The sequence below is a fragment of the Dipodomys spectabilis genome, unplaced genomic scaffold (assembly GCF_019054845.1).
Source record: "Dipodomys spectabilis isolate Male_0828 unplaced genomic scaffold, ASM1905484v1 ptg000386l, whole genome shotgun sequence".
Taxonomy (NCBI): domain Eukaryota; kingdom Metazoa; phylum Chordata; class Mammalia; order Rodentia; family Heteromyidae; genus Dipodomys; species Dipodomys spectabilis.
In genome coordinates this window covers 793,936-804,608 of record NW_024871063.1, presented here as the reverse complement: position 1 = coordinate 804,608, position 10,673 = coordinate 793,936, and the positions used below count along the sequence as shown (strand labels likewise).

At 35.6% G+C, this 10,673-nt stretch overlaps 1 non-coding gene across 1 annotated transcript; it reads right to left on the bottom strand.

Annotated features, from left to right (window-relative positions):
• Nucleotides 1–4,835: 4,835 nt before the first annotated feature.
• On the bottom strand, nucleotides 4,836–4,938 carry LOC122096694. Its single transcript, XR_006145370.1, has one exon. It is a non-coding gene; the product is annotated as a U6 spliceosomal RNA (small nuclear RNA).
• Nucleotides 4,939–10,673: the final 5,735 nt, after the last annotated feature.

The following is a 10,673-nucleotide window of genomic DNA, read 5'->3' as shown; positions in this document are numbered from 1 at the left end:
TCATTTCTTTTATAACTTGTTACCCCTTCTCCAATTTTTCTCCCTCCATCCCAATGCCCCCCCCCCCAAGATTATTTCCAACATTTTGTTTTGTGAGTATCACAGTTGTTTAGGTTACCCATTTGTCCTTTGTCTCACCATTTTGTTTTTTCTATTTCCTTTCCCAAGTTCAGATCAACATAATTACAATACCCAGGGCATCAAAATCCAATACAGTGACTTCAGGCGATAAACCATAGATGGGGAAAACACAAATAAAACAAAAATAAAAACAAATCCCATAGTACATTAAGAACAACAACAAAGAACATGTATTGGAGTTTATTTCACTTGGAATCACCTTATAGTGTCATATGTACATAGCTTTGAGCTAATCTGCTCATCTACTATGGTTATCCTCGATGTACACAATAATGCTCCCCTATTACCCAGTAATCTCACTTCTGGGCATTTAACAACGTGACCACAAACAAGGCTACACTAAAGCTACCAGCACAATTATGTTTATTACAGTAGTATTTACCCTAGCTAAGATATGGAATCAACTCAGATGCCCCTCAGTAGCTGAATGGATCAAGAAAATGACACACACACACACACACACACAACAGAGAGATATACATACATGCACTACTATGCTTCCAGGGCTGGGGAAGTGGCTCAGTGGTAGAGCACTTGCCTTGCATTCCTGTGTCCCTGGATTCGATTCCTCTGCACCACATAAGCAAAAAGAAAAAAAGCCGGAAGTGACGCTGTGGCTCAAGTGGTAGAGTGCTAACCTTGAGCTGAAGAGCTGAGGGAAAGCGCCCAGGCCCAGAGTTCAGGCTCCACGACTGGACACACACACACACACACACACACACACACACACACACACACATACACACACAAAATCCTATGTTTCCATCAGAAAGAAAGCTACCATCTCATTTTTGAGGAAATGGAAGATCTTGGAAATAAATCATATTAAGTGAAGTAAGCCAGACTTAAAGAAACATAGGTCCCATGGTTTCTTTTATTTGTAATAATTAGTTTACATCAAGGATAATCTCATGTAGTTTAATTTGACATTTTGTTCTATGTTGAGCATGCAACATTATTGCTATATTGTTTTTTATTATTTCTACAAATAGGCAGGAATATTTAAAGAATTACGTTCATCTTATCCATTACTGAAGGAAGAACAAATAAAAGAGCAACCCCTACTCGGAAAAACAACTCGTACTAATTTAGCTTCATTCCTATGTAAGGCCAGTGTTGTCCCCTGTATCCTCATGTTGTACATTACGACTCTATACCGGTTCAACCAGTATATCTACTATCTTCTCCATTGTGACCTAAATGCCACAGTAATTCCAATTTATTTTACTTTTTAAAAAATTTCTCTCTTAATGTTTGAGGTTGGTGTGTGTGTGTGTGTGTGTGTGTGTGTTTACAAAGGTCAGAGTACATTATTTTTCTTCATTTAGAATACATCTTTCAGGTCATTGTAAGTTGTGGCTAATGGCATAAGTATCTTGCTATTTTAAGAATGAAACAGAGAAAGATATTTGTGCATGTATCACGGTTGCTTTATTAGTCTGTAGTTGAACACTGAACTTCGATTTATATATTGGCTGTTGTTGTGAATGATGTGAATAACAATGAACTACAGATATATTTGAGTTACCCAGAGAGAAATAATCACATGATTGGTGGGGCAGATGATATTTTAACTTTGGAGTTCTATAGAAAACTGCATATTACTTTCTGCAAGGAGAACACTAATCTGTATTTTGAAGAAGAGTGTAGAAAATCTCCTTTTCTCCACACTCTCACCAACATTATTACCTTTGTTAAAGGTAATAAAGTGCTGGTTTTTGCTATGTGCAGTACCCCAGACTGGCCTTAGACTTATCCAACCTCCTAAATGCTTGGAATTAAAATCTTTTGCCACCACACCTGATTCCTTTGATCTTTTTGATAAAAGTTATAGTAGTTATGAAGTAGTATCATAGTAATTTTGAATTACATTTCTCTAATGACTTCTGCTCACAAATCATTAAGCCAGCATAGGAGTTGTATTAAACAACTTTGTAAACTTACTGGCGATTTTTCAGGGCTTTAAGAAGAATATGTCTATTCAGAACTTTTGTCCATTTTTAATCTAGTTTCTTGTTAATCTCATCTTTAATCTCTCTATACAAAATCAATAATTAATTCAGAGTAGTAGAAAGGAAAAATATTAAGCAACTCCTATCATTTTCAATTATCAATAGCATGACATTTCTTAATCATTTTCTGTTGACGCTTGAGACTATATAACTCAATTTAGTCAGACTTTTTACAAGGCTGTATGTGTTTTATTTATTTTACATTGATTGTTCTTTCCAAAGCCTGTGTGTGTCTAATTTCCCTTGGTTTCTTTCAGTCTCAATTAGTTGAGGTGTCAAATGAAGAATAAATGGAAGGAAGCAAACAAAAAAATAATATAGTTCATCTCATCTGATGATACCTCTACAAGAATGAGGAAAGAGTTGATCCAAGGACCTATGATAGGACATCAAAAAGAGAATTCATTTTTCTAGGTCTTTCTTATCTTTGTGATGTAATTTAAATAATGTAAAACACAATTTACTACTAAGATACTTTTATGTTTTATCAGTTTTGCACATTTTCATGTGGACTTCACCTCAGTCTACAACATTCCTTCATCATTCTGTCCCTGATATTTTTACACACACAAGACATAAGATAACCAGTTTGATTTACAGCATGAGAAGTTATCCACCTGGCTTCCTTGGAAGCAGAGCATGGTCAATAGATAACATTACTTCTGATTGCTCACTACATGTAATGGTTTCTGTAATACTTATCACATTCTTTTTAGTATTTTAAAAACTTCTGGCTAAACTCAAACTCATTCATAGACGTTTGTGTTAAGTATTTCACAAGTTTTATTTCCCTTAATTCTTAAGATAACATTTTCTATAAAGCTAATGTTATTACCATTTTAGTGTTTGGAAAAATTGTAATTAAAGGCAGTAAGTGCATGGCTCAAACACACACTTTGAGCAAAGAAATGAGTCAAAGTTTCCAAAAGTCTTTCAGCAATACACAAAAGGTAGGTAAAATCTCTCCATTCTCTTACACTCTCAATTCAATATTCATATTTCCAAGAAATAATAGCATAGCAATTATTGCCCATGGTGATAGTTTGCTGTTACATTTGGTCTGCAACACAGATTGTGTTGGTGACATTGGGTTATCATGCACAGAGCTGAGCTTATAAGAGAAAAATTTCTTCAGTCCCATAGTTCCTGTTTCCTTTTTAAAAAGTACTAAAACTTTTAAATATTTTCACTTATTGTGTTAAGAATCCAAAAAAACGAAAAAAATTTGCATATAATCACTCCAAAATGCTTTAAAAATAAATGATAAAACAGGACCCCGTGAAGTAAACTTTCTTCTACTTTTAAAATTATTCTAAAAGACTTGCGCTGGTTGGTCACATCTGTAAACCTAACTATTCGCCATATCAACACTGAAGCTAGAGATCTGTGGATAACAGTTGGAAACCAATGAGGGAAAAATAAATTCATAGGATTATTTTTCAAAAATTTCAATGAATTAGCAACAGGCCAGGAATGGAGATGTAGCTCATATAGTAGCTCACCAATCTAGAGATTAAAGGCCTAGCAAGACTTTGAAGCCCTGATTTCAAACTCTGAGCACACCAACATACATGCAATTGGATGAGAACACACGCTCTTGCACACACACACACACACATTCAAAATACCTTCATATTAGTGTTTTGCATTAATTTCTTTGTTAACAATATTATATGAGTAAAATAAAGGAAATAAACTCTTCCATCTCAGAACATGTTATATGTTTTCTATTGTAAAATTCTGTACACAGGGGTCACATTTACATGAGCAAGGTAATGAGTACATTTCCTAACACGCATTGTTACCTCCTCCTTTATGTTCCCCTACCATCCCTTCCCTCCCACCTCTACAAGCACACTCCACTCCCTAAGTACACTTCCCCTGCCTAAATTGTAAAGTTCATTTTTCATCATAGTGTCTTGTGCATCTCATTGTTATAATGGGTCAACCTGTATCCCTATTTAAGCATCTTGTTTTTTTCTGATCCCTCCCCAAATTAGAGGAACGTATATACAAGATGTGGGCGCACCAACTTCAAATACAGTGTAAACGGGTTATAGCATGGGGGAGGAACATATAAAGAAACAAAAAAAACACATCACCTGTTATAAGTACGTAAGAATCAATAACAAGCAAGAGAAAAACCACACGTGTGTTCCTATCTTGGGTTTGATTTGCCTAATTTGGTCATATGTGCAAAGCTTTTAACCTTTTCTGCTTATCTCAGACATAAAATAGTTATTAAAAATTAAGGAAAACATAGGGCCTATGTTTCTTTGGATCTGGCTTACATCACTTAATATTTTTTTCCAAGTCTTTCCATTTTCTAACAAATTGGGAGATGCCATTCTTTCTGAGCGAGGCATAGAATTCCATTGGTATAAATACCACATTTTCTTGATCCATTCATCTACTGAGGGGCATCTGGGTTGGTTTCAGATCTTAGCGATGGTAAATAATGCTGCAGTAAACATAGTTGTGCTGGTAGCTTTAGTGTGGTCTTGTTTGTGATCATCTGGGTAAATGCACAAAAGTGGGATTCCTGGGTCATAGGGGAGTTCTATGTGGAGTCTTTTGAGGAACCTCCATAGTACTTTCCAAAGGGTTGAATAAGTTTACACTCCCACCAAGAATGCAGTACAGTTCTCTTGTGGCTACATCCCCTCCAGCATCTGTTGTTGTAAAAGTATGGAATGGTTCAGGAATTTGCCTGTCATCCTTTCTCAGGGGCCATTCTAATCTTCTCTGTATTGTTCCAATGTTAGAGTACTTGATGCTGAATTGAGCATAGAACATTTTTTATATATAAAGTGTAATTTATTTTCTTAAACTAGACAATTCAACAAAAAGTAAGCTCAAAAAATTGCCATGAAATTTTAGAACCATGTACTTCTTACATAAGCACACATTTAAGAATCAAGACTGACATGTCAAAAACAAAATAATTCCAGATATTTGTTGTTCAAGAGATGTGTAAGAGGAGGAATTCAATTATTTTATACAAGGCACCTGTCATGATGAACACTGAAGCAAGTGTTAAGGTTTTTTTTTAAAGTTTTAATGTTTTAAACATATTTAATTTTGGGAATTTGCTTATATAGGCCAAAACTAGGACTGTTTGGCAGGACATAAATTTTTTTTGGGGTGGGAGTCTGCGAGTGGGGCCTGAACTCTGGGACTGGGCGCTGTCCCTCAGCTCTTCAGCTCAAAGCTACTGCTCTACCACTTGAACCAACGTGCCAGTTCCAACTTTTTTCTTTTTGCTTATGTGGTGCTGAGGAATCGAACCCAAGGCTTCATGCATGCAAGGCAAGCACTCTACCACGGAGCCACCTACCCAGCCCCAGGTCATAAAACTTTTTGATAAAGTATTTAAGATTTATGGTAGCAGACATATGCTACTAAGTATGTACATTTCAGAGTTTATAGAAATTTTACTAATGAGAAGTTGCAAAGTCTTTGTGTAAAGGAGCAGAATAAAGAGTTAAGACTTTTAACTACATAGTTTCTATTAAAAATATAGGGCTTCCTTATTTTAGATGTTAGTGAGGAACAAATGATGATATAAGCCATATACAAATGATGAGATGAGCCATAAATAGTAATCTTAATGGGTAACTTTAAAGACTGCTCATAGCCTATAAAACTCTTGTTGAACATCATAATCTTAGGCAGTTTTAAATGTACAGGAATATGAGAAAATAGTAAAATCTAATACGTAGTACCCTTCAAATACTGAAAACACTGGTAATTGTTTTGTTTTTCGTTTTATTAATCATTAATATTTAATTATTGGTTTTTCTTATTTGTAGCATTGTTTTCCTTGTTGTAATATAATACAACTTTTTGTAAGTCATCATTATGAAGTACTTGGAGAAGGTTACTGGGATGGCCAAACCATTTTTTATAGGTGCATGTGAATTTACGAAGAGGAAAATTAAGAACAAAATATTTATTTAAAAAGTTATCAAGTAGAGTCTGAATCAGGAATGTTGATAAATGTCCACACCTAAAATCTTACCCAGAGGCTGAAGCAGTGATTTTAAAGAGTTGAGGCCACAAAAGTGAGAGACTGTGTTTAGTTTTGTTTTATATTTTGATTTTGCTGATAATGGGGCTTGAACTCTTGGTCCTACGTGCTGTCCCTCAGCTCAAGGCTAGTGCTACCACTTGAGCCACAACACCACTTCCATCTTTTTCTGCTTATGTGGTGCTGAGAAATCAAATCTAGGGCCTCATGCATGCAAGGCAAGCACTCTAACACTGAGCCACCTTCCAAGCACCTGACAGAATGTTTTTTAAAAAATCAATTATCCAACATTTGCTTTCTGCTTTGGGTTATGTTATTAAATATATGAATACCTTTTTATATCATTGTGAATTGTCATACTTCTGAATTTATACTAACTTCAACCACTTTATCCTTTTCAAAGTCATGAAATAGCTCAGAGTTTGCTTCCATGAAGATTGTTTTTACATTTAAAATTTCTCCTGAGACATTTTTATTTTTAACAAAATAACTTTATATTTCATTTTGATGGGTTATCATACATCAAATACCTTCAAATGTATATGTAGAGTCTAAAGACAGCAGTATGAATATTCTCATACTGCTCTTGTTTATCTGTTATACACTTTCAGTATTGTGATATTTCTCTTTCTCTTTCACTCTCCCATTTCCTCTCTTTCTCTTTCATGCTCCATGTCTGCTGCTCTTCTATGGTGAAAACTTTAAAAACTTGAAAAAGGAAATCAAAACAGAACTTAGAAAATGGGAAATACTTCCATGCACCTGGATTGGAAAGATTAACATAGTGAAAATGGCAATACTTCCCAAGGCTATCTACAAATTTAATGCGATAAATCAAAATTCCAACCTCATTCTTCAAGGAAATAGAAGAGGCAATCCAAAAATTCATATGGAATAATAAAAGACCCCGAATAACAAAAACACTCCTCAATGGAAAGAACACTGCTGGAGGGATATCAATACCAAATTTCAAACTCTACTATAAAGCCATAGTAATCAAAATAGCTTGGTACTGGCACAAGAACAGACTTCAGGACCAATGGCATAGAATTGAAAACCCAGAAATGAACCTAAAGACCTATAGTCATCTAATCTTTGATAAAGGAGCTAAAAAAATAGAATGGAAGAAAGACAGCCTCTTCAGTAAATGGTGCTGTCAAAATTGCTTAACTACTTGTAGAAAACTAAAGCTAGATCCTTATATATCACCCTGCACCAGAATCAACTCCAAATGGATCAAAGACCTCGGAGTCAAAGCAGACACTCTGAAAACATTACAGGATGGAATAGGAGAAACCCTAGGTCTCCTTGGCTCTGGCAGAAATTTTCTGAATAGAGACCCGGAAACACAACAAATCAATGAAAGGTTGGACAAATGGGATTGCATGAAGTTGCAGAGCTTCTGCATGGCAAAGGACATAGCTAGCAAGATCAATAGAAAGCCCACAGATTGGGAGAAGATCTTCACTAGCCATAAAACGGACAAGGGTCTCATATCTAAAATATACTTGGAACTCAAAAAATTAAATCCCCCAACAATAAATCCTCAAAGAAACAACTGCCCAATAAATAAGTAGGCTAATGACTTAAAGAGAAACTTCTCTGAAGAAGAAAGAAGGATGGCCAATAGACACATGAAAAAATGCTCAACCTCCCTAGCCATAAAAAAATGCAAATCAAAACAACATTGTCATACCACCTCACCCTAATATGTCCTTCCCCTACAGTATAACCCCTGCTTTCACTATATTTGATGTCGGTATAATTTGTGTAGGGGAAGTGGAAAAACAAGTCGTTTAAATAAGGATACAGGTGGACCTGTTGCAACAATGAGAAGTACAAGTTGTCATGTCAAAATCGAACTTTACAACTTGGGGGGGGGGAGGAGGGGGGAAAGAAAGATGGGAAGAGATAGGAAGGGTAAACAAAGGAGGAGGCTACAATGCTTGATAAGATATGTACTCACCGTCTTGCCCATGTAATTATAAACCCTCTGTACAGTATTTTCACAATAAGAAAAAAAAGAATTTCTGCTGGTCTACTATTATCCATCAGAATCCACTGGTTTTGTGGGAACATGATAGCGACCATCAGTTACCCTTGCATTCTTTAAGAGTTATAACAGTGACGTGATGTTATTCATTTCTATTCTAAATGGCAAAACAACAGATCTAGGAATTCCTTTTCACTTTTACTACTGTTATAAATTTTATCTCATAGGAATCATTGAAACGGATAGGATACTTTTAACCTCTGACCTAAAAGTTCGTTTTCTTTTTTCTTTTACAAACGACCTTTTTCTTTTATTATAAGTAAATACATGTAATGAAAACAATGCTTTCCTGTGGAAAGTAGACCGAATATAGTCAGGGATGAAAAACTAGGTAATGGGGGAAGTGATTACAAAGGATGCCCATCATAGAGCACGGAACCTCAGAGTAGTTTATCATGTACACTTTGTGAGAATGACAATGTGCTGGGAACTATAGATTAAATCATTGAACAACTGATATAAACATATACACATATATTTATATATGTATATTTATTTTTAAATGCATATATGTGTGTATATGCCCTTATATATGTATACATGCATGTTACTATACACAAAAATACATACATACACACATGTACACATGCACACATGGAGAAAGACACATAGTTACAGACAACACAAGTTTCACTACTTGTTGAATATGCCTTAGACATAATGTTTGGAATCAAATATGTTGAAGATGTATTTGTCTCTAAAAATTCTTTTACCACTCCTATCTCTTTTTTTAAAGTAATTTATTAATTTATATGATAGTCCTATTCTTACGGCACACTGGAGACAGGTAACTTGCCAAATACATGAAGCAGTTTGTTATGTACTCAATACAAGATCCACCCCAGTGTAGACCTTGAACTCTGGGATTAGGCGCTGTCCCTCAGCTCTTCATCTCAAGGCTAGTGCTCTACCACTGGAGCCACAGCACCACTTCCAGCTTTTTCTGTTTATGTGGTGCTGAAGAATTGAACCCAGGCCTCATGCATGCAAAGCAAGAACTCTACCACTGAGCCATCTTCCCAGCATCTCCTCTTATCTCTTCAAATGGGTAGGTTTTGACACATTCGACTTTCAAAATGCAGTACAAGTGATAGCAAGTCAATCGGAAATCTCAGTAAGTAAACGTCATATGACGTCTCCTTGTTCCCCAGGGAATGCTAGTTCTTGTAGACACTCTCAAAAACCAAAGTAGCAGGAAAATACCCTGGTACAGAATAAAGTTATAAGGCTTTAAATGGCATTCTTCCTTGAGTTCTTTTCCAACAGCCAGCATCAATTCTTAAGCAGATGAGTGAGTCCTCAGAAGATTGGAGCTCAGGTCAACATTTAACAAACTCATGTGAAAAGTCCTATGTGAGAAATGCTGACTGAGGTCTTGCTGATTTCATGGTCAAGAAAATAAGACAAAAAGAAAGTATTTTAATGTATTAAAATTTGAGAATAATTTTTAACCTGTCAATAAATGTGTAGAACACAATTATACTAAAATGACAAAAAATGATGTGCATGTGAATTACGTGCTCTTGGACTTGGCGAGTGATCTTAGGTGTGTCTACACAAGTAGAATCAGCACAAATCAATCAGCATTTCTTCATTTAAGATACAAGGAAAGGATACAGGTTGACCCATTGCAACAATGAGATGTACAAGACACTCTATCGGGGGAGGGGTTTGGAGGGAAGAGTTGAGAGGCGTGAAGGGAAGGGATGGTAGGGGAAAAACCAAGGAGGGGGTAAAAATGCTCAATAAGAAATGTACTCATTACCTTACATATGTAACTGTAAACACTCTGCACAGGACATTTACAATAAAAATATGTATTAAAAACATACAAGGAAAGCTTCTATACTTATCGGAAGTTGTATTTGTCACTCAATATCAGTAAGGTATCAGTTTTATGATCACAGGCATATTAAAATTCTGGATGCTCAAATTCTCTACATAAGCACAGTCTATTATTTACATTAGAATCTGCCCACATCCTAGTGCAGTGTAATTGCAATGAAAATTTTTACTACATTCTATGTTTGTAATAAAAATAAAATCATATGCACTATCAACTGATGCAAATTTTTTCAAATAATTTTTTAGTGTGAAAATACTGTAAACAGAGGATTCAATTACATGGGCAAGGAAATGAGTATATTTCTTACCAAGCATTTTTGCCACCTCCTTTGTTTCCCCTTCCCATCCCTTCCCTTCTCACCACCCCGGTCCCTCTCCTCTTTAATCCCCGCCCCCCCAGCCAAAGTTGTAATGGTCTTTTTTCCATATAAAATCTTGTACATCTCATTGTTGCAACACGTCCACCTGTATCCATATATAAACAATTTGTTATTCCCTTTCGCCTCCACAAATTATATTAACATAAACTACAGTGAAAGCAGGGGTTATACCTTGGACAAGGGACATAAAATGCAAGAAACAAATCATCTTA